This window comes from Polypterus senegalus, chromosome 11 (assembly GCF_016835505.1).
Source record: "Polypterus senegalus isolate Bchr_013 chromosome 11, ASM1683550v1, whole genome shotgun sequence".
NCBI lineage: Eukaryota > Metazoa > Chordata > Cladistia > Polypteriformes > Polypteridae > Polypterus > Polypterus senegalus.
Window position 1 is genome coordinate 102,715,377 of NC_053164.1, and position 26,175 is coordinate 102,741,551.

At 37.9% G+C, this 26,175-nt stretch overlaps 1 pseudogene; it reads left to right on the forward strand.

Annotated features, from left to right (window-relative positions):
- Positions 1 to 3,223: 3,223 nt before the first annotated feature.
- Positions 3,224 to 26,175, forward strand: part of LOC120538589 — a 32,932-nt pseudogene continuing 9,980 nt past the window's right edge.

The window sequence follows — 26,175 nt, forward strand, 5'->3', positions numbered from 1 at the left end:
ACTGTCCTGTTCCACTGACAGACTGAAGAGATCGTTCCTCCCCCACACTATGCGACTCTTCAATTCCACCCGGGAGTAAATCACGAACATTAATTTTATTTTAATTTTTTTCATTTTTATTACTATTTAATTTAATATTGTTTCTTTGTATCAGTATACTGCTGCTGGATTATGTGAATTTCCCCTTGGGATTAATAAAGTATCTATCTATCTATCTATCTATCTATCTATGTAAACGTGGAAAACAATTTAGATCAGCTAACATCACATTATAATGTGACCTTGAGAGATGCTCTGGACACAGTGGCTCCCCTTAAAACAAAAGTGATCAAAGCACATAGAAATTCTCCCTGGTTTAATGAAAATACCTGAGCTCCTAAAGATTAATTGGGATTCCAACTGAGTTAAATGATGACAAAATATTGTGATCAGCGTCATTCCCTCCAACAATTAACATCTCTGTTTTATCTGTATTTAAAGACAAGTAGTTCTTGTTCATCCACTCCTTTAATTTGCTAACACAACTAATTAAAGACAACATCGGAGAAACTTCATTTGATTTAAATGAAAGGTATAACTGGGTGTCATCTGCATACGAGTGAAAATTAACATTATGTTTCCTAATGAGAGAACCCAGTGGAAGCATGTAAAGTGAAAACAGTAAAGGTCCCAGTACTGAGCCCTGCGGGACACCATATTGAACTTCTGTGTATAATGATGGAGTACTGTCAGCACATTTCTGTACATATTGGAATCGATTTGATAAATAAGAACTAAACCAAGCGAGCACAGGGCCTGTAAGCCCAACATCGTTTTCTAGCCTATGCAGTAAAATAGAATGGTCAATGGTGTCAAATGCTGCACTTAAGTCTAACAACATAATTACAGTGGAGTTTCCTTCATCAGAGGATATCAGAATGTCATTTACAACCAGTGTTAGTGCCGTTTCTGTACTATGACCAGTGCGAAAACCAGACTGGAATTTCTCAAATAAATTGTAATGCGTAAGGTGTGACTGAAGCTGACTGGCAACTACTTTTTCTAGTATTTTAGAGAGAAACTGTAAATTTGAAATAGGCCTATAATTATTTAGTATGTGTGGGTCTAGGTCTGACTTTTTAAGTAATGGTTTAATGACTGAAACTTTTAGTGCATCAGGTACTGTGCCATGCAATAATGAATTATTGATAATGTTTAGAATAGGCGCTGCAAGAACATCAATTGCACTTTTTACTAGTTTTGTTGGCACTGGATCTAGGGAACAAGTAGTGGGCTTCATTTTAGAAAGCTAAGACTTCCTGCTCAGTTACAGGATTAAAATTATTAAAGTGCTGAATGCAATGTGAGACAGGGTCTGCTAAGCTAGTATTTGGTTTGTACTGTGATGCAGAGATCTGGGATCTTATATTTTTATTTTCTCATTGAAGAAGTTCATAAAGTCTGTACTGCTAATATCTGTTGGTATTTTGCACTGTTGATCTGAATTCCCATTTGTTAATTTAGCCACTGTTCTAAACAGTACCGAGGACTTTTATTATTGCTATATATTAATGTAGAATAGTATTCTGAGCGAGTTTTAAAGAGGGTTTTTTTATATTTACTAACACTCTATGTCCATGCAATTTGAAAGACATGTAGCTTTGTTGTTCTCCATCTGCGCTCCAGTTTTCGACACTCTAATTTAAGAGCGCGAGTGTTTTCATTAAACCAGGGAGAGTTTCTATGTGCTTTGATCACTTTTGTTTTAAGGGGAGCCACTGTGTCCAGAGCATCTCTCAAGGTCACATTATAATGTGATGTTAGCAATTGTCAACCACACGGGCTTACTGCTTCAACCCGACGAACTAAATGTGCTCAACAAACAAACAATGGTCCTTTAGGAAAGTTGCACCACGTGATTATAGTAAGCCCAAGTTACAAGATCACCATATAGTAAACAGCGTAATGTAAGTGAACGCTCAAGGTGACCTACAAACATCACCTCTGCATGACTGAACCGGATTGAATAAAAATGCTATTACTGTTTTTTTCGTTTTTACTCAACTTTTATTCTCGTTTTAGTTCATTCACATATCACTTTTATTTTTATTTAGTTTTAGTTTCATTTTTTGCCCTCATTTCAGTTCTCATGCTTGTAAAACAAAAAACAATATTTTTAGTTCTAGTTCTCATTTTCATTATGAAAATATCACTGGTTCTGACTAGCCCCAAAGTAAACTTGACAGGGATCAGTCATGCCTGGATGAAAAGATGAGCCTGGCTATGAATGGAGAAAACTCGCTTGGAGGTGAAGCCTAGCCAGATAAACAAGTGGATAAGGGCATGGTCACCCAATATGACCCGGCTAATCTTGGAAGCAAGGATGCTGACATGTTGCCATAACTGACATGGTGGTAATCATGCAATCACACCTGCAAACCTCCCCAGTGTAGAAAACGGGAATATAAGGTGGAATAAGGGGAAAAAATAAAATAAGAAGAAAGAGCAGAAAGAGAGCAATGAAAACAGTGTCACAGGTGGCCAGGGGTCCTTGTAGGATGGCAATATGGTGGAAGAACCGGAGAAGAGATATGTGGTCAGGACATTATGTCCCCAGGGGCCCTAGAGGGCAGTCCCCCTGGGTTTCTGTCATTCCCACAGGGCATGCTGGGAGTTACAGTTCACTGCAGCCCTTTTGAGATCAGTGGGTACCGCCAGGGGGAGCTGTGGAAGCTGCAAAGTCCTACTTTGGGCTCTCACCACACCAGGGAGTGATTACAGACCTCATTAACAAACCACCTGAAGTACTCCGAGATGCTGTTTAAAAGGAACTGCCTGCCTTTGTTCCGGGAGCCAGAGTTGGGAGGGCGAGAGCCAAAGCTTGTCGGAGGAGGAGTGGAGGCAAAAAGAGAGAAAGAGACATAGTACCAATGAGAAGGAGAAACAATACTGGGGACTGTACTTGTGCCTGTATTGTACTGTGCTGCTTGTGAGCATGGTTTGGGAAGCGTTCCCACTTTAAATAAATTTGTGTTTTGCTGAAACTTGTGCCTGGTGTCTGTCTGTGTCGGGTTTGGGTTTTATGAGGCTGGTGCACCTCCTGTAGGTCACACCTGCATTGGATGGAGTGGCAGGACAAGCCAGCCTTCTAGTATGGAAAGGCAGCATGGTCTTTGGAGCAAATGATTGATACTCTTGGGGTGGTTCACTGCACTGAATATTTGTAGAGGAGTGCGGTGCGACCATGGTGGAATCCTCACCAGGGATCCAAGGTAAGCCAGGAGAACGAGAAGAAAGATGGGAGGACAATCAAGGCTGGGGTCAGAGAGGACAGCAGCTGCTTGTGTCCCCGGTGGCTGAGCGAGCAATTGGAGAGTTTTTGGGATGGGTGTGGTGGGGGGTTTGGGGACAAAGTAGGAGTTTGCTTGCCTTGTCAGATGAAACAGTACCCTCATGACTGTGTTGTTGGTTTTATTCTCATTTTATTCTGGATTTTAAATTCACAGACTTTTACTGTTTTAAAGGATTATTTATTTATGGAATTTTTTGATGCACTACACTTTTGGACACCTTACTTTCGACTTTTATTTTAATAAAAGCCTTTGTAAAATGTGGTAGCAGCAGTGGAATGAGGTAAGACGGTAAGGACTGAAGACTGCAGGAAGAGAAAGAGCAAGTAGGATAGGTGCCTGACTGTGTAAGGAATCCATGGATTCAAGCCTGAGGAGGATATTTTAGAACTGAGATTTTGAATAGACATGTATTTATTACTGTTTTTGTCATTTTAAAATTCTTGTTTATTTTAATGTGTTGATTTTGCAGAAGGGGCTTGGCTTTTCTTTTATGAATGGGTTTGTTTTAGTACTTTTACTGTTGGTTTTAGTGCAGTGTGGGTCCACGCCGCGAACTGAAGCCACCAGTTGCACTAGATTGGCTGAAACATGGAGCTTTCCCATGAAACTGGAGGCTTAAAGGGAGAAGTGTGTGATATAATGTCAGGTCCACTGCTTAATAGTCAGGAGCCCTTTTTAAGTATCTATCTATCTATCTATCTATCTATCTATCTATCTATCTAATAAATAAATAAATAAATAAATGGCCAGTCTGACCTATGTGGGTGTGTGTGCAAACACAGCTGCAGGAAGTAGGTGGAGTAATTGGGGCGAGACACACCTGTGCATGCTAGTGTGGTCCGTCCCAATTGCTTTATCTGGTTTCTGCAGTGCATGACTAAAGTGCTACAACCACAGAGGCAGATAAAGGGAGCCGGCACAGTAAGAAAGGGGGAAAAGAATAGTAAATGAAAGAAAATGAAGTTAAAAGATGGAAGAGAAGGCAGGAAGCAAAGGGAGCCACTGCTTGGGAGAGAGTGGTCAGGAGAAAGAGCGCGAGAGAAGGCAGGTAGCTGTGAGGAAGTCCCTCAAGGGAGCGTGTGGCCAACGCTTAGGAGCTGATGGCCACTCTAGCTAAGTGACCTGGAAGCTGGAGTGACAAATGCGTTGCTCAGTTGGAGTGACTTTGTAGGGGCCAGGAAGAAGGCAGCGAAAGCTGCAGGAGTAATGGGAGGCACAGTGAGGTATCCTGTGGATGGTGTAATGGACCACAGGGATGCAAGCCTGGCAGCGGGAGTTGGAGGCTTGGGGTGTTGCCCTTCAGGGAGACAGAGACCGCTACAGGGTCCGAGCCTAGGAGAAAGGGCATAGGCTGGCTGAATTGTAAGGCGTCTCTTCAGCTGCAAGACCTTGCCTAGGGGTACGTTGAGGAGTTGGCCATTTTTAGGTGATGCACCAGGGACTGTATTTTTAAAGGATGGACACCTGGCTGTGTTTTAACTGCATTTTAATGGATTATTTTTGGAATTGTTTTAAACCTCCACCATCACTTTTTTTATTGGATTATTTATTTATTGAACATTTTTGCACTGCACTTTTGGACACAGATTTGCTTTACATTATTTTAATAAAAGCACTTTTGCATTTTTAAGCATCTGCTTTGTGTTAGTGTCCTCATTTGCTGGCTCATCCCTCAGGTACGTTATTGACAGTAGCTGGTTCAAGAGGCTCCCCAGAAGGACCCACTAGCATGGGGCCAATGCAGACCATCTTCTTGTTCTCCCCTAACTTTTCTCTGTCATTTTCTCCTCCAGACCAACATCTCAGACACGAGCCTGGGAGCCATACTGAGCTAGGCTGTTGACAGAGCTGGACACCCTAGAATGTATCTCAGCCAGAAACTGTTGGACCGGGAAACAAGTTAAGCGGTGATTAAAAGGGAGGCCATTCCTAGAGGCAATCACACAACTTCCCTGTTATATCCTGGAGTTTGAGTTGACCTTGTCCACAAGGACTCTAACCCCAGTGTTACCTGCTGTTTTTTCAGCCTTCTCTCTCTTGAGTGGGTCTCAAGAAGGCTACATTTTGTTGTTTTTTATTGAACTTTTTTTTATTCCTGTGCCAACTTGCACTTGCTTTGCTTTAAAACTTCATTTGATTAAATAGGATGACACGGTTGGTGTCCCAACATTTCTTTTTGGAATCGGTCATTCCTTCACCTAACCAAAAAATTAAGATTTGTCAATCTATAGATTTTAAAAAAAGAGCTGCGAATTCATCGAGTCTGCAGTGCAGGTCTGGTTTTAAGCATTATTTTGTTATTCAATGATGCAGATGTTTTTGGTTGTCTAATCGTTTGGTGTACAGAATTGTCTACACAGGGAGAAAGGAAGACAGCTCCCTCCCCCCAAAAAAAACAAATTCATGGACATTTTATGTGAATAAATACAACAGAAGATTATGCACAATATAAGTTCTTAAAGACATAAAATCATTATGTGTTTGTGTTTGGCCTCATCCTAGAGAACATGAAAACAAAAAGCATGATTCATTTCTCTCACTCTGGAGAAATCAAGGGACAATTTCACATTAACACTGGAAAACTGCCCAAGATTACCAATTAGTATGATATGTAGTAATTGTATTATACTGTATTGCATCTGTCAACATGCTTAAAAAATAATAAACTTAAAACCATCATCTTTGTAAAAATAAAATTAAACATTTGTTAGTTCTGTTCTTTAATGATGTTCACATTTACAGTGGTGTGAAAAACTATTTGCCCCCTTCCTGATTTCTTATTCTTTTGTATGTTTGTCACACAAAATGTTTCTGATCATCAAACACTTTAACCATTAGTCAAATATAACACAAGTAAACACAAAATGCAGTTTTTAAATGATGGTTTTTATTATTTAGGGAGAAAAAAATCCAAACCTACATGGCCCTGTGTGAAAAAGTAATTGCCCCCTTGTTAAAAAATAACCTAACTGTGGTGTATCAAACCTGAGTTCAATTTCCGTAGCCACTCCCAGGCCTGATTACTGCCACACCTGTTCCAATCAATAAATCACTTAAATAGGAGCTGCCTGACACAGAGAAGTAGACCAAAAGCACCTCAAAAGCTAGACATCATGCCAAGATCCAAAGAAATTCAGGAACAAATGAGAACAGAAGTAACTGAGATCTATCAGTCTGGTAAAGGTTATAAAGCCATTTCTAAAGCTTTGGGACTCCAGCGAACCACAGTGAGAGCCATTATCCACAAATGGCAAAAACATGGAACAGTGGTGAACCTTCCCAGGAGTGGCCGGCCGACCAAAATTACCCCAACAGCGCAGAGAGACTCATCCGAGAGGTCACAAAAGACCCCAGGACAACGTCTAAAGAACTGCAGGCCTCACTTGCCTCAATTAAGGTCAGTGTTCAAGACTCCACCATAAGAAAGAGACTGGGCAAAAACGGCCTGCATGGCAGATTTCCAAGACGCAAACCACTGTTAAGCAAAAAGAACATTAGGGCTCGTCTCAATTTTGCTAAGAAACATCTCAATGATTGCCAAGACTTTTGGGAAAATACCTTGTGGACTGATGAGACAAAAGTTGAACTTTTGAAAGGCAAATGTCCGTTACATCTGGCGTAAAAGGAACACAGCATTTCAGAAAAGAACATCATACCAACAGTAAAATATGGTGGTGGTAGTGTGATGGTCTGGGGTTGTTTTGCTGCTTCAGGACCTGGAAGGCTTGCTGTGATAGATGGAACCATGAATTCTACTGTCTACCAAAAAATCCTGAAGGAGAATGTCTGGCCATCTGTTCGTCAACTCAAGCTGAAGCAGTCTTGAGTGCTGCAACAGGACAATGACCCAAAACACACCAGCAAATCCACCTCTGAATGGCTGAAGAAAAACAAAATGAAGAGTTTGGAGTGGCCTAGTCAAAGTCCTGACCTGAATCCAATTGAGATGCTATGGCATGACCTTAAAAATGCGGCTCATGCTAGAAAACCCTCAAATAAAGCTGAATTACAACAATTCTGCAAAGATGAGTGGGCCAAAATTCCTCCAGAGCGCTGTAAAAGACTCATTGCAAGTTATCATAAGCGCTTGATTGCAGTTATTGCTGCTAAGGGTGGCCCAACCAGTTATTAGGTTCAGGGGGCAATTACTTTTTCACACATGTAGGTTTGGATTTTTTTTTTCTCCCTAAATAATAAAAACCATCATTTAAAAACTGCATTTTGTGTTTACTTGTGTTATATTTGACCAATGGTTAAATGTGTTTGATGATCAGAAACATTTTGTGTGACAAACATGCAAAACAATAAGAAATCAGGAAGGGGGCAAATAGTTTTTCACACCACTGTATAGCCTTTACAAGGCATTGAATTTTTGGTTTCACACTTTACATTAGTTATCTGCACAAAATGAAAAGCTGTGAGGATTTTGTCAATAATTATACAACTAATAATAAAATCCCAAACTACTGCATTAATAACATATTGTATGCTTCAGTGACTTAAAAACCATGGTATATTCCAAATACACAAAATTTAAATCAGGTGCCCACTTATGCAACCAAACATTAACAGAGTCATTTACAATGAACAATTAAAAATTGTCCAGGAACTTGTTTAAAATTGTAGTGGCATCATTTGAAGGGAGCACCCAATGTCAATTTTGTGATAAAGTACTTCCTCATAAATCTCACCAATCTTGGTGTCACTTTATTATATGGGTAAGGGTAATAAAAATGGAAGCCTCTAATTTAAGAAGTGCTATTGCACTTTGACTTATAGCCTCTGTGAAAACCCTCTGTTTACTTTAGTTTGTTATCTTGTATTTTTCTAGTTTTGCCTGTCCATGGATTTATACTTCTTTGTCTAGTCTCTTTGAAAACTTTGCCTATCTGTCTGATGGCTGCCTATGGCTGTACCTTTTTTGGATTATGGACATAATGAAACAATTTTTAACTCATTATTTGTCATCCCTTTGTGCTCATTAAAATAATTTAATTATAATATTAATAAGAATATATGTCTCTTTTTTGACTGTCGCATTTAGTGATTAAAACATTTTATTTGTACTGGCTAAAAACACTGAACATAAAGTTAATGCTTTTGAATATGTAGCACTCTGAAATAATTTTGTAGGAGTCTTTACTTTTTATTATTTATTTTTATTTTAATCAATAAATAACATACAATTTTAAATACTACCAGCAAATTAAAGCATCCACTATTACTGCTTTCCAGTACAGAGTGAGACATACTATGAAACTTGGTCTTCTTAACTCCTGCTACCTTTTCCATTCATTCATTTGCTGAATTGATTTACATTATGAAGTTTACAGTGGAAACAATTGGTGCAAGTCATCCAATCCTAAATGGGACTTCCGTGAAACACTGTGACCAACTAAAATATCTTTCTATAAAAATATGTGCTGTTGGCTAGTAGTAGTAGTGGTTATTAGCAAAACATAGGTAAGGAGTTTGATTAAACAGACAAAATGTCTTAATTCAGCAACACAAGAATCAGAGATTTGGGAATCTAAAATTCCTTAATCATGGCTTTCATTTGTTTAACAAAAGTGAGTATTTTTCTTAAAGTTCAAACAAGAAAACAGCCACAGCCACTTGCTGTTAAATATACCACATCACAAAGTAATCAGTGCAAGTGAAATGTGTCTATATATATTACAAAGTTTCTACTCATTATTTTTGTGCTCATTTAAATACAAATTAATACTCTGGTTAATACCCTTGCCCATTTTTTTCTCTTTTGGTAAGGGTATAATCCCAACTGAACATATGCTCCCTGTCAGTCCAGCTGCCAAATTATCAGAAAATAAAGAAAGATGCCAGTGGGATTAATAAAAAAAGTTTATTTTTCTGCATTTGAAATGAGCAGATGTTTTAAAAAATGACCTTAAACCACAATATCAACTTTGGAAACTTATAAAGAGAATCCATCTAATTCCAGTTTGGCAACACTTTGTGTAAACTCAATACAAACTTCATTCATTAGGAAGACATAAAGCTGATTTTTATTTTAGTGATCAAAGCAGCTACATTATTTCAAGTGCAGCCATTCCAGCTGCTTCTTTGTTCTCCAAAAGTAACAGAATGAAGTTCTCACAAATACTGCTAGCATTAACCCATTCAATGATACATTTTATTATTGTGAGAATTTCGTTTTATACACAAAAGCATATCCAGATACAATCCATATACAACATAGAGTGAGGCTTCATTTGTTAATCTTTTTTATTTTAAATAGGTCCTTTTATAGTATTGTTAACTAAAAATGTGATTTATTTCATAAACACTATTCTTTAATGATGTGGACACCAAAGGGCGCACCAACTCTCCTAACCCAACACAGACAGGCACCAGGCACAAGTCCAGCAACACACACATTTTATTTTTTGCTAGGGGAAACCCTTTCCTTCGTTCCCCAGCTGCACAGCACAGTACACAAGCACCAAGTATGGTGAAGCACAACAATGGCACTTTCTTTTGTTCTTTTTCTCTGTCTCCACTCCTCTTCCAGCAAGCTTTGTCCTCCTCCTCCCGACTCTGGCTCCTGGAATAGTGGCAATGGGCTGCTTTTAGGCCACACCCAGGAGCATTTACAGTGGCCCGTTAGCATGATCCAGAAATACTTCTGGGTGAAGTGGAAGTAGGGTTCTGCAGCCCCTGCAGCACCCCCTAGCGGCACTCATTAGACCCAACAGGGCTGTACCAAACTCCAACTCCCAAGAACCCTGTGGGAGTCTGTGATGTCGCAACAACTCAGAGGGGCTGCCCTCTAGCATTCTGGGTGAGATCATGCTCTAAGCATGTTCTCTCTCCCAGTCTTTCCATTATGATGACATCCTGGGCTGGGCAAGGGCCCCGACCATCTGCCGCAATGATCACTGTTTGTTAAGCATTCATGAAGACATGGGTTGGGAAGGAAACAATTCAGAATTGATAAATCAGCTCATCATCTTTAACCTAGTTCCCATAACCCTTAACACTAATGTCTTCTTAACTTAAAACAAGAATCTAAGAAAGGCTAACATTTCCCTATAACTAACAAAGGCTTATCTGCAACACCGTCAGAAGAAGTTCAACTGAAGAATGTGGCATAAAAGAAGAAACAGAGGGCTGCATCATTGGGCTACAAGCAAACATTTTTTGTAGAGCTGTATATGTGCATTTCAGCCTTTGATAGATGCAATGAATGTCCTATTATCCATGATTCCAACATCTAAAGGTGGGTTGGCTGTGATAAGCTCTAGAGTTTTCCAGTCTGGAGTATACAAAGAGTTAGAAAGAGATAGAGACAGGGAGAGCAAGAAATTTTAATTAGTGTAATGTAAAAGGTAGTGTAGATAGATCTAAAATAATAAAAATGAGATAATAATGGTATGTCTCAAAAAAGATATTTGGATAAAGAGCAACACATATGGATCCTAAAGAAGAAAACAGGAATGATGCTAACACATACATAGAGAAAGGTGCTGGGTGCACTCATTGTACACAGTGGTAACATGATGTACTGAGTCATCACTCTCCACCTATAAACGATGGCAACACACTGCTCCTGAAATCTCTTGTATTTTTTCAACAACAAAACTTCTTTATTGTTTCAGTTTGGGCCAATTTAAAACAAAATAGTTAAAGAACCTTTGCTTTTTTATTTGATCTTGATTTTTGTTTAGTGTTTTGGGTTTGTGATTTTGATTCTCTTTCTGACCTCAGATCTGTCAGACCTAGTCTCTGTTCTGGCCTGCATCATAGGCTGTTTATTTTTGCTTAGCATATTTTTGTTTAGCATGAATACAATAGAGGGACTTTCTCCATGTCTCTCGGTTCTAGATTGTCTGGTCTAGGGCTTTATTTACTCTTATTTCTTTTTGACCTTCCATTATCATAACAGAAATTAAGAGAAGTGTAACTATATTTACAAAGTAGGGCACAAAAGGTAGATGCCAGGTGTTTGTGAAAGGAACATGAGATGTAATGGATGGCTAGGTATGTCAAAAAGACACATGTCCTGAAAAAAGAAAAAGGACAGAGAGATTACAAAAGAATACATACCTAATCATCACACATGTTATGAATTAAAGTTGAATATTTAAGATTTGGTCTTTTGTCATTTTAGAAAATTAGCAGACACACGTTTAAAAGCACCAAGCAGATTTTTAATATTTTGTTAAATAAAGTGCACAAAGCACCACAATCGCCACAATTCACAAATATCAATAATCAATACAATAATAGAACTCTCTCTGCTGGGTCTCAACCAGTCCTTTTTATATTCCTTGACCCGGAAGTGCTCCTCCTCTTCTTCCGGGTCAAATGACAGATCATCAGTTTTTAAACAGCCCGGAAATACTGTTCTCCTGACTCCGAAGTATTTCCGGTTGTAGGGAAAGTAGGAGTCCCCAGGTCCTTTATGAGCTCCCCCTGGCGGCACCCAACAGGGCAGAGGAAACGGACTCCATGTCCCACGATGCCCTGAGGGAATCCGGGGTACAGCTACAGTCCAGGGGAGCTGCCACCTAGCGTTCTGGGGGAGGCAGTGTCCTGAAAATTCTGCCTTCCTCCATTCTTTCAGTTCAGGGACATCTCGGCCGGGTTGAGCTACCGGCCGTTTATCACAATGGTTTGTTTTTAATTTATATGTGGTGATGTCTTCTTATTGATGACTCCATTTTAGATGCTTTAGCACAAGCATAGCACAGCCATGGTGTTCATGGCAAATGTTCCAATTACTAGTCACACAGTTACTGATGTTGTTATGTGTGACATTCTCCCTGACTTTAAATGAAGGAGTCTTTATTTAGTCAGCGAACAAGCTTAGATTGGTAGTAAAGAGCATAAGTGACGTTTCTCTCTGTTCCAACCAGTAGGGCGCTACATATGTTATAGCAAATATACATGTTTGTGCGTGTATGTGTTTCTTTGTTGCTACAGTATTATTGTTTACTCAGGAGATGTAACAGTAAGAATTTTATTGCACTATGTACACATGACAATTATCTTGAATGGCAAATTTTGCAACAGAAAAAATAATACTTTTTACTGGATGTTCATAAGAGAAGTTAGAAAGCAGGTAGCAGTGGTTCCTGTGAAGATTAGAGTAAATATGTAACCAACAGTACTACTATAACTACAACTTCTATTACTATTGCTATTAAGAAGTCAGAATGGTTACAAAGTACTGAATTAAAGATTCTTGCTGTGGTCAAAATGAAACAAAGTACTACAACCATTTGCTTTTAGAGAAGTGCTCTACTGCTAGACAATCAAAAGTCTCTCCCTTTGATTTAATGTGAAGTTTGATTACCAGTTTATTATGCTGTCAAAGTTGATAATAGAGGCATATGTCAAATATAGATGTGTGGTGATATTTGTAACAGTTACTCACTCACTCTATGTTTCCCACTTAACAATAGAGAAACACAGTCTGAATGAAGAAGATTGGCGTCACATCCACTCCATTTCCAGTTCTGCCATTTCTGGTCACAGGGAATAAAAATGTAGGTTCAGTTTAGCTGGAAAAAGAAAGCTATAACAGATTGTGATGTTCAGGTTGTCTTCAGATGGCATACTCTTTCTGAACCTGGGTAAATAGTCTTTAACCAAGGCGGACTAGAATGAATAAGGACAAATACAACAAGAGTGGCAGAAAATGTGCATTATGCATTTATCATCCATCCATCCATTATCCAACCCGCTACATCCTAACTACAGGGTTACGGGGGTCTTCTGGAGCCAATCCCAGCAAACACAGGGCGCAAGGCGGGAAATAAACCCCGGGCAGGGCGCCAGCAGACCGCAGGTGCATTTATTATAAAAACGCTAAATAAGACAGCATATAAATTAAAGTGCAATGCAGATAAAAAGTCAATAAATAATCATCGACTAAAAACTGTAAATTTGGGAAGTTAAAATCCATTAATAAAAAGATTAAAAAATGGGTTACAATTAAAGACTATAAAACAGTCAGAAGCTGGCAATTACAAATTCAAAAACCTCAGTGCATCAACTTCCATAACGTCATCTCAGCTGCTCATCCAGAAGTCCTGCTCAGCTATAAGTGATGCACACCAAAAAGCATGGTCAGCTCTTTTTTGTTTTCTGTCCTTAACATATTTCCTCAATGTTTCTGGGGACCACCTTCTCCCTTCTTCCATTGCCATCCATCAGCATCCATAGGACCTCCATGAGCAATTGGCCATTCCTGCTCCACTCTGCTCCTCAGCAATACTTCCTCACTTATCATCATGTCTCTTTTCTGATACACCCTCCCAGCCTTGACCCTGACTTTCACTTTTTACCACCATCATATTGTTCTTGTGTTAATATCCATCCTTACATTTTTCGTTCTCCCTTGAGAATTGTTTTATTCCATCATAAAAAATTAAAGCACCCACAGTGCTACAACATAAACAGTGTCCAGGACAAATTAATAAATAAATAGTTAATAACATTCCATTAAAACACAAGAGCACATAAGTCACTTTGAGAGAGATTTAAAATAAATGCAGTATAAAAGCAGTTTAAAACAAAGGATCCCTTAGTCCCATTTGAAAGTATAATCAGTACTGCCCTGGAGCTTCCAATACATTTTGGCCTCTAGTAGGATATTGGGTCAAACCCCCAGGCAACCTGCTTATGGTCACTGCTGTTACCCCATCCCCAAAAACAGTAGCAGCTCCTCTTGATGTCACACATAGTTCCACCTTGACCACTTCCCTCTGAAGTGCTCCCTTCTCTTGCCAGTATGGAAGAAAAATATTACGGTAACATAGCATTCATCTTAAAAAAATAGCATAAATGCTTAATACATTTTAGAAATCTGTTCAGGCACACCAAGAAATCAAATAAAGGTCAAGTGAACAACAAAATGCACACTTAAATATAAGAACTGGTTTAGGAAAAATACTGAGATGGTCAAATAAAGAATGTACCAAAAGAAAGGTTGATGTAATATACAAAATTTACTGAAGGATGACTAAGAGATGACTAAGAAATCAGCAGAAGTCCTATAAATGAGAATGGACAGTTGTTATATGCACAGAAATGTCAAGGATGATAGCTCATCTCAAAAGGTATAAGAAAAACCAGAATATAATATAATAGACTTTTATTTTATATAAATCATTTGGGTGTAAACTAATGAACCAACCTGTGTAAAATGTATGCATTGATTGACACTGTATGTATATTCAACAGTTTATAAAATGAACATCTATTCTTTGCTTCTCTGACCATGCTGTAACACACTGCTTTTGAAGAATACTCCCTTTAAGGAATTTTGCTGAGAAGTAATTAAAAGATACAATTAACAGCTTTTCTCCTGCCTGACTACTGAATTGTCCACTTAGAGGATGTTTGTTTCTTTAATAAGATGTTACATTTCTACCACACCAGCCTTACCATGCCTTCACTGTTTCCTGAAATCGCTTATTGGATCTGGATCTCTCCTCCAAGTTGGATCTCTCTCTCTTTTTCTCTCTCCGTCTCTGCTCTGTAGAACACAGAGCTCATTCCATCCTGTTCCTGATCTCATCCTTTCTTTTTCCTTTTTCTCTCGTTCACTTCTTTTATAACTTGAGGTTGCCGGTGCCCTGCCTGATGAACCAAAGAATGCCAGTGGAGAACAGCTGAGCCTTCATAAAAAGTGTTTTCTCTTTTACATAATTAATCTCATTGTTTTCATTCCTATACAGAGGACTGGGTAGAAGGAGTGCTGCTTTTAGGAGGTGGAGCACAATTGATGCTAGAAATCCTCAATGGCTGCTTCCTCCACTCTAAAGGCAAAAGGGGAAAAAACATTAGTAACTGTAGCACACCATTCTCCATCACCAAAATATTTACCAATGTAGGGCCCTTAAAATGGGCTCATGTAATGCATGTGCATAAAAGCAGTAACTATCAACTCCTTGAGTTGTTATTTTAACATCACCCTAATTTGAACCTCAATTAGCTGTCTATCTTCACTAGTGCAATACTGTTTGAACTATTCTTTAATGTACGTGGTGTCACACACGTGCGCATGGGAACCAGCTGAAGGTCCTAAACACTAGTAATTCTACGCCAGGCCAGGGGGTGGCGGAGTGTACTGACTATCTCTCTCAGTCTCTTGCAGACCTTTTCCGGGAAATCCCGCCTGTTGCTGGCCCCAAGGATGACGTCACTACCGGACACAAGGACACCACTCCCAGTTCCGGCATAGATGACGTCATTTCCCTTCAGGCCTTTAAAACTGCCATCTTGCCTCAGTACAGGCAGTTCACATCGTGCTATTTAAAACTACTTTTTGCAGCCGATTCAATTATACGGGTGGCTGCCCCAAATCTTTATGATGTCTCCGACTCATTCTTATCACAGTGGGAAAACAGAAGATGCAATAAAATTTCTTCCATTGTTCCATGTACAATTATCTACCAAATTCACTGCCTGACTATAGTTGGTTAGCTACCGTGTTCTCTATTTAGTCAATCCTGTTATACATGATGGGGCTATCTGGCATCAGTTTCTGACTCCATGTGTAAAAGTTGTTTGCTGGGCTTCTCTTATTTAGGTAAATATATAACAATAAAAAAAGGAAAATATTAAAAATATATTATTGTCAAGGTGAGACAGTGTATCTTTTAGTTGTAAGCTTTTATGTCTTATATAAAATTATTCTTGAGCATACATTTATTTGTGCATTTTTGTGTATTATTGTTCGTTGTGTATTAATGTATCTCATCTTTGATATTTTGTTAGTCAGTATCTATGTAACTTTACTTGACTGTTACATCCAGTTATATTTTTCTGCCTTTTATGTATACTTATATTATTTATGGTTTTGTATAATACTACATTTTCGGATTGTAATTTCTTGCATTTTTTGATTACAAGGTCCTGCACTCTTATTGTGTTATAAGATTATGCACCCATTCATCCATTGTGATCTCTTACACTACACTATGTGCATGCAGACATACCTTGCTTAACTGAAAGAATCCTAACCCAGCCTTTGTAACTCAACAGTAAAGCAATGTGTTACTTTATATTATTTTAAAACTAGAAAATATCATTTTTCCTTACATGGGATGGTGTTAACCTCCTTCAGAATCTGGCAAGGATTCATTAACACTGTTAAAAATACCCTGGTGGGCCTCTGCTTGTGTTTTGATTTATTTTGATGTTGTATTATACATGAAGAACTAGTTCATACTGTATAAGTTAATTTTATGAAATGTTTATCTTTGTGCTTTTGATTGAATGTTGTTTTGCTTGTTGTGGTGTAATTTTAAGCTCAATAAAATTTAATTAACAAAAAATAAAGTTTTGGTCCTCTGTTTAATTGAAACCAATTATATATTTTTAAACAAAGATGAATTATTTTCCTGTTAAGTGTTTTTTTCCACAGATGTTTTGGTGTTAAGTGTTCTGCAGTAGCAAAACTAAAGGCAGAGTAATAGTGAAGGGATCAGGAATTGAAGAATAGTCAAAATATGGGTCAATGTCCATAACAAAAGTTTTTAAAAGCAAATTAATTGTACCAACAAACTAAACCAAAATCACAGTCAAAAATTCATACACAAAGATTCATTAGATTCTATAGTCTCACACAAGGTTTTGTTTTGAACCTGCAATCTTGAACAACAAGGAAGTGGCATCACACTCCATGCACTCCTATCTATATCAACAGCCTGGTAAATAAGGGCAAAAATGACAGTGCCCAATAAAAACAAGGTGGCTAGGATTAATGTAAAAGTAAATCAACAGCTATAAAATATGGTTGAAACAGAACGAAACCAAAAAAATGGATTCTGCATAGTTAAAAAAAACCTAGAGGGACTAGACAAGTACTTCAGAAAACAAAGGGCAAGACAGAAAACATAGTAAAATGAGCAAATCATAACATTAAGAATTAAATGGCTTTTCACTTTGCAGATAAATCATACTTATGAATTACTTTAGCATCTACTGTAAGTTAAATTCAAACAAAGATGAAATACTGACAAAAAGCATGATTGTGAAGAAAGTTACAAAAATCACCAGAGAAACGAACAAATATGTATTAGTAAAGAAAATCTTTAAAGCAACTGGCTCCTAAAACTGGTGTGCCTCACTCGTATAGTCAACATCCGTATGAGTGTGTACTGTTTACTATAGCATTGTAAGCAAGTGTGTGTGCATAAAGCATTTTTTAATTTGGTGTCCACGTTTAATGACTGTTCTTTAGTAACAGTACTAAATTAGGGAGATGTGTAAAGTGTGGAAAAGAGTGAAAAAAAAGCTGTAGCAGGGAGAGCGATGAATCTGCTTAACGTCAATGCAATGTCACAAATCCTCAAAAGGAGGCAAAAGCAACTGTCATTGGATAGGTTTCTTGTTAAAGTCGCAACAAAAAGAAAAAGATTCCAGTGAGCCAACAGATAGCACTGATTCTGTTAGTTATAGTGAAAGTCGTCCTACACAATAACCCTCCTCCTCCTCTCCCCTCTCTAGTCTCCCTCACACCAGCCACGATTCTTTTCAAAGGTAAAGTGCAGGTTAATTTGTTTTATGTATTTTTACTTTATATTTTTTATTCATCATTTTTATATGAATATTTTTGGGTTGAAGTATGAATCATCTGAGTTTCCATGATTTCTTATGGGGAAATTCGCTTTGATATACAAATGCTTTGGATTACAAGCACGTATCCGGAACAAATTATGCTCACAAACCAAGGCACCGCTGAATAGTCACAAACTAAGTGTCTACTCATTAGATTCTGAGCTAGTACAGGTACAAAAAATATTAGTTTCACTTGGCAATCATATATACTCCTTTTCCTCTTGTCACACCTGAACTAGTGCCACACACAGGGCTCAGTATCAAAAGTTCAAGTGAAGGGTTATCTGAGGTGATCCTGTCCCAATCTCCCCATGTTGTATTTGTAGACATTAGGTGAATTGTGCAGTTTTGATTTTATACTGTTTGGTGCAGAAAAGTCTCGCTTACATTGTACAACTGATATCTGTAGCACAAGCATGATCTTAACTAAATACAAAAGATTTCTGAAATTTCTGTACAGGTCAAGATGACCTCATACAAACTACAGTTATATGGTGTGAGCAGGGGTGCTGGACGCACCTCTAGAAGACACAGACAATCCTCAAAATACCCCTCCTAAAAATGCTGACAGACTACTTTCACATTGCTCCTTTACTTGCTGGGCTTACTTGCAGCTGCTTTGTCGTGCGATATGCTTTCTGCACGGTACTCTGCATACTTAAAAGTCTGAACAGCACCTGTCGGTCAGTTTTTGGTTGATTGCTTTGTTTTCTCTCTCCCCTTCCCCAGTCATCCTCTGCTCCTGTTGGGGGTCCCGCTCCCGTTGTGCTCCCCTATTATGTCTATTCTTTAATCGAGAGCTAACTGCATATTGAGCTCATTTTTACTTCTGAAAGAGACATGTTTGATTGAAGTGTTTGAATAAAGTTCCTGTCTCTACAATATTCTGAGTTTTCTGTGCAATTCTGTGACCCAAGCGTGACAATGGTATGTCTGCAAACTGCAAACTGATGAGCAATCTTAGTGATATCCACTCAGCAAGGACAACCTCTGCATCACAATAGTTAAATTAAAACACGTGTTCTCCTATCTCTCCTATTAGGAAAGCACCTTTTCCACTTTCGGACCCAATGCACAGATTTTATCTTACCAGCAGTTATGCTAGTCTGCAATATTAAATGTATATTTTATTGTTTATAGTATTTCCTGAGAAAGGCCATGTTTAATCTTAGCTAATCCTAAATGACTGCTCACAGGTACAGTAGAAGAAATATGTTTGCAGTATACATATTATCTCTTATAGATGCACCAGTCCACAGTCTGTAATGACTGAAATGTAGTTTTTCTTTGTCTCACTAAGTGTTTGTAGTTAAATTTTACTCGCAAATCACCAAGTAAATTTAGCACATTTTCATATGTCTTCTATGTCTTCATATGTTTTTTCTGTCCTCCCTGGCCATCGGACCTTACTTTTATTCTATGTTAATTAGTGTTCCCTTATTTTAATTCTTATTTAGTCTTTTTTCTCTTACTTCATCATGTAAAGGACTTTGAGCTACAGTATTTGTATGAAAATGTGCTATATAAATAAATGTTATTGTTGTTGTTCTATACATACCATTCTTTTCATTAGCAAGGTTTGTGATGTATATTTTGTGAACAGTACTTCCTTGCACGAGATTGCATATGTTACATTACATTTTACATTCTGTCCTTCTGAACAGTTTTTGTACAGGCACAGGACATGGACCAAGTTATAGGGGTCTCCATTGGGGCACACTTCCCATTTACAAAATCAGGAACATTTTTATGCTTTAGGCTCTGTCTCTCTGTGTGTGTGTGTGTGTGTGTGTGTTTAAAACCTAAATTAGACAAAAACATAATTTCTAGCACATTTGATAAGTTATATGTCAAGTTTTAGTGAAAAAATGGCTATCCTTCCTTTATTTATTGGATAATAAGGGTTTATTATAGTGTTATAGTGGAAATTGCATAAAAATGCCCTCAGGTGACAAGGGGTTAAATAAATAACTATAGAGATTAATAAATATATAAATAAATAAATGAATACATGAATAAATAAATAACATACATTCTTAGTTAAAATGAATCAATTTTACATACATTTCATGTTATTTTTATCACCAAATAACAACTTATACTTAATTATTCATAGATTTATTTATCTAAACATTTATTTATTTAATTCTGACACAAAAAATCCTTCCATAATAGATATATTTATGTTCTTAAATATTGCATGTAGCAACAACAAAGTTGCGTTAGCCAAAATTAATCTGTTCTAACAGATTGTTAAACAGCTGCTCTCTCTAAGCTAACATCGAAGTTCTTTTATTAGGGATCATTTTGCTGGTGTAGGTGAATTGCCTTAAGTGAAGAAATATATCAAATTGTAAGATTGATTCAAATTTGAGGAGTTTCTAAACAAAATTAAGTTTGAATTTAATTAAACGTTAGCTAATGTTACTTCTGGTGTGAAAAATTCATTTTATAATATATTTTATCAAATTTCTCCTGTTTTTGTCAGTCAGTCAGTCATTATCAGTAAAAACAAAATTGGGTTTACAGCAAACGACGCACTTCAAGTCTTTGGTGAGAAAGATACTAATGTGGAAGAAGATATTTTTCAAGAGTTGATTCAGAGCCAACCCACAGATATGCTTCACAGTAAAATGTCCTCCACAAGGACCTTTTGCTGACCTGGATGTTTCTGAAGGTATTTGATTTCTTTCAGAAATGTTCAAATGTCTTCATAAAATATTTGAAAATTGATCAATATTCTTCTTCCCTTTTTAAAAAAAGAATTTTCACCCGCAGCTACCTCAACACCGAGTACATGCACTGATATGCTTTCAAACTCAAGTGATGTAGAAGGGTTGGAGAGAACACAGCCGAACCTGTCTGCAAGTTCAAATGCTCAAGTGCATGCAGAAGGAACTCTGAGTCCAGCTCAGGGCGGCGAAGGAGCAGAACAGGAGAAAGCTGGAGAAGTTGCAGAATAACAGCATGAAGGAAGCGTTGAATGTGATGAAGATCATCACTGGCTGCAGCTTGAAGCAGGGTGCCACCATCAAGAGAGACGTGGAGAGAGCAAACCAGATGAACAACTTCTTCAACAGGTTTGACCACCCTAACCCACTCTCACCTCGGAGTACTGCACCCTCCCACCCATCCTAGTGCTGATACCAACATGGAGAGAGTTTCCCACCACCCACAATTACAGCAGCCCAGGTAAGCAGAAAGCTGAGGAGACTTTGTGCCAGCAAAGTACCGGGTCCAGATGGAGTATCGCCACAACTGCTGAAGGCCTGTGCGTTGGAGCTGGGGAGTCCTCTACAGCGCATCTTCATCCTGAGCCTGGAACAGGGGAGAGTCCCGACACTTTCGAAAACATCTTGCATCACCCCAGTCCCAAAGGTATCACGTTTTAGTGAGCTGAACGACTTCCAGCCTGTCACTCTGACGTCACATGTGATGAAGACCATGGAGGGGCTGCTGCTTCACCACCTAAGGCCACAGGTCCGCCACAACCTCGAACCTCTGCAAGTTCGCATGCCAGGAGAAGGTGGGAGTGGAGGATGCCATCATCTATATGCTACACCGATCCCTCTCCCACTTGGACAGAGGCAGTGGTGCTGTAAAAATTATGTTTCTGGACTTCTCTAGTGCCTTCAACACCATCCAACCTCTGCTCCTTAGGAACAAGCTGACAGAGATGGGAGTAGATTCATACCTGATAGCATGGATCATGGACTATCTTAAAGACAGACCTCAGTATGTGCGTCTCGGGAACTGCAGGTCTGACATTGTGGTCAGCAACACAGGAGCGCACTGTACTTTCTCTAGTCCTGTTCAGCCTATATACATTGGACTTCCAATACAACTCGGAGTCATGCCACGTACAAATGTTCGCTGACAACACTGCTATAATGGGCTGCATCAGGAGTGGGCAGGAGGAGGAGTATAGGAACCTAATCAAGGACTTTGTTAAATGGTGCGACTCAAACCACCTACAACTGAACACCAGCAAAACCAAGGAGCTGGTGGTGGATTTTAGGAGGACCAGGCCCCTCATGGACCCCATGATCATCAGAGGTGACTGTGTGCAGAGGGTGCAGACCTATAAATACCTGGGAGTGCAGCTGGATGATAAATTGGACTGGACTGCCAATACTGATGCTCTGTGTAAGAAAGGACAGAGCCTACTATACTTCCTTAGAAGGCTGGCGTCCTTCAACATCTGCAATAAGATGTTCTATCAGACAGTTGTGGCGAGCGCCCTCTTCTACGCAGTGGTGTGCTAGGGAGGCAGCATAAAGAAGAGGGATGCCTCACGCCTGGACAAACTGGTGAGGAAGGCAGGCTCTATTGTAGGCACAGAGCTGGACAGTTTGACATCTGTGGCATAGCGACGGGCACTGAGTAGGCTTCTGTCAATAATGGAGAATCCACTGCATCCACTGAACAGTATCATCTCTAGACAGAGGAGCAGCTTCAGTGACAGACTGCTGTCACTGTTCTGCTCCACTGACAGAATGAGGAGATCGTTCCTCCCCCACACTATACGACTCTTCAGTTCCACCTGGGGGGGTAAACGTTAACATTATACAAAGTTATTGTCTGTCTTTTATACCTTCATTGTTGTCACTCTTTAATTTAATATTGTCCTTTATCAGTATGCTGCTCCTGGAGTATGTGAATTTCCCCTTGGGATTAATAAAGTATCTATCTATCAAAATGACAGCTACAGAAAAGGCAAAACAGGTAAATGTGGTTATACCTGCCTTCATGGATAACTTTTGTGTGTGATGTCATTATATCGCTTCTTTATATATTTTTTTATGTTTAATAACTAGATTGTTGAAAACGCCCTGAAATAAAAACCTGATGGTGTGGATGTTCTCGAAGAATATGAGTCCACTAAAACACTGAAGCACAGCACAAGATGGCAGCTTGTTAACATTCGTGTTAGCCATATGACAGAGGTTCATGGGTTAGATACCAGAGCATTGATAAATGCACACAATCTCAAGCTTTCTTTGGGTCTATTCATATACAGTAGATATGAAGGTTTAAGTTTTGGATAAATGACTTAATCCTTCTTAATCATATAAAATTTTGAGGAGGATACTCACCTGTAAACAGAGAGAGACATATGCTTTGGGCATTGTTTCTCTTTACACTGCTCTAAGAGACCCATCTTCATCGAAGGGCTATGTAAGCACTCTTCATTCACTTTCATGTACTTTTATGGAGTTGAATACTGCAATTAATTGTTTAAAATAAATACATGAATTTTATTTATTAATATTTTTGTTTTGCAAGTATTTGACAATTTTTATTTGGTATGGTTAATTGAAGCATTTATATAGTTGTAATTTACTGATGAGATTTAATAAATGTATATTATTGTTTCCTTGTTTGTCCTTTCATTTTAGGAACATTTTTATGATCCAGAGAAGGGAACTGGATTCATTGCCTGGCGACTTAAAACTCCAAGAAGAACTCTTAAGAATCCAATAAGTGTTTGCTTGATGTCTCATGAGACTGGTGGACCAAGTCGTTTAAGAAGAATAGAGGTCACTGAATGACTTGATGGAGATGTGTGTGGAGAAGCCATTTCATGCCTTCTTCACACATCTGATGAAACTGGTTAGGCAAACGATAAAGCAAACCTTTATGTATCAGCAAGAACTCATTCACAACTCAGAAAGCTCAACTGACATCTTAAAAATCTTTCCAAAAGTTTTAGATGTTAAGGGTTTGGTAAGTACAAACATTCTCTTCTATTTAATTCTAGGTTTAAGGAATTCAGTGTGATTCAGTCATGATGGCTTTGTGCTGTTTTGCTTTATGCAACTTCATTAGGGAAATCAAGACTTTATTTTGCTATTTAATACTGAAACAACCACAAATTTGCTTGAGCAGTGGGAGACAGCATTCAAGCAGAACGTCATCAAAGAAGCAAAGTCTCTCACTTTGACAGCAGAACTTCAAAGTTGTATCAACGCAGCAGAGAAACAACAGTCTGAAAATAGTAAGTGGAAGTTTGAAATTTTAAATGGCAGGCAAGACGTTCTGTTCTATATACTAATTAATATTTCTGAGCATTGACCCCTTTTCATTTTCCATCAGTTCTGGGACAGTGACATTTCTCCTTTCTTGCTGCTGTTGTATTTGCTACTACATTCTGCAGGAAGAAAGAAGGCTAAAATCAGTCCAATTGATGCTGCAGACAGGCTTGTACATTTTCATAAGGTAAATTTACTAATGCAAGACCAATGTCTTTGCAATGTGTTGTACAGTCATGGATGAATTTTTTTTTGGTTGATTGATACTGATTTCTTATTTATGACATGTAAATTTAATCTCAATTTTAACCATATCACAGTGGTCTGTACTTGTCTTTGTTTTCTAGCATATTTTCTTCTTCCCTTTGAACAATGACATGAATTACAGTACAAACACTTGTAACTTGCAATTGCTGACAACCATAAAACTTACTGTGTTAAATTCTAGCTGTAGCACTTTTCTTATTTTCAACCTGATACAATGTCTATTCATTGTTTGAAGTGTTTAAATGTATTAAATAATTCTGTTTTGTTTTGAAAGTGCTGTGTATTTATTAAAGGCAAATTTAACTCGTCATTCTTGTATAGTCCTGTTCATATAAAAGAACATCTTAGCAGCAGAGAAGGTCACCAGCCATATCTACTTGCAGTAGGATGAACCAAGAAGAGGATCGACAATTGTGATGTGGTTGTTGACAAGCAGCTCATCCCTTGTGCAAGAACCATCTCTCTAAGCACCATAGATGAACTTTTCAGACTTCATTACATCTTTAACATCACATATGAAGAATCTCTGGTAAATGTCTACAGCCATTTATTTAATGTTATCCTTTTAAAATGGTCAACCACTAGCACTTTATTGTTTATTTTTTACACAATTGCCATGTATATAGTGCTGTATATGTTGATGAGCTCAGTGTTACAGAGAAGTGTTTGCACAAAAGGATTAATAGCAGTTGTAACCTATATGTACGTGATCCACTACAGGAATAATGATTTGATTATTAGTTATTTCAGGTATGCAAAAGTACTGACTACAACCATGAACTATAAATTGTACAAAGACTTGCACAGTGTTAAGTCAAACATATGATTTATTAAACTTTGAAAAAAACAAAAACCAAATCAGTAAATAAAATGATCTACAGTTCTCACAACTAAACACAAACTATTTTCACATATTACATATATTACATTATGACATCCTGAAAAACTGAATATGGTAAGTGAAATATTAATACTGAGAGGTGTTAACTGTGAATCAGATCAGCATCAATGGCTACTGCTTTATTTCATTCAATTTCTGCACAATTTGCTTGTTAATGTGCATCAGATATACCTGTTTTTCTTCTACAATTTGACTGGCTATATAAAGAATGATATGATCCTCATGGACTACATGATTTATGTCGCCATGTGCATGTTATGCAAATATTTGATGACATTTTTTGTTTATTAACTAAAAAAAAAATACTGCTTAAAATCAGTATTAGAATTAAAATTCAAATATTATAAAATGGTTCTCAGCAAATAGCAATGTTATTCAGAGCATTAATTCTCTTTCACATATGGCCATATTTTCTAACCAGTAGTACTGACAAAATTTCAGCATAAATGGGTTCCAATCTGTGATTTTAACAAAGTCCTCTCTGCTTGGAATACTATATTTGAATATCCAGTAGAGGCCGGAAATTGTATGGTCTAATTCCCATCTGTTCAATCTATATCTATTTATCATGAAAAGCATCACAGATAATATTAAAAGATCCTATGTTGATCAATATTTTGTTAACATTATGCAAAAGCTCCAACTATAACAAGTCAAACTCTCTCCAGTTAATACACTCAGTGCCTACATACTTAGTCTTCACTTCCCCATCATTCTAATTCCTCACTTGTATATGTTTTTTTGAGCTTATTGATTAAATGTCTAATTAAAATGAAAGGCCTTCTCAGTTTGTTGAGACACTTCTCTGACAAGCAATGATTTACAATAAGGAGCAATACCAAATGTAGTAAAATATGCATATTTTGTTTCACAACATGTAAATTTAGCTGGGATTTCACTGTCAGTGAACATTGTTATCAATAGTTGTCCAAGACTGCTGCATGACTTATTAAGAATAGTGCGAATCAATTAATTTCAGCACCTACAAATCTTCAGTAGACATACTATACATCCATGTTGAAGATAGATTTCTTTGTTTGCCTAGCTA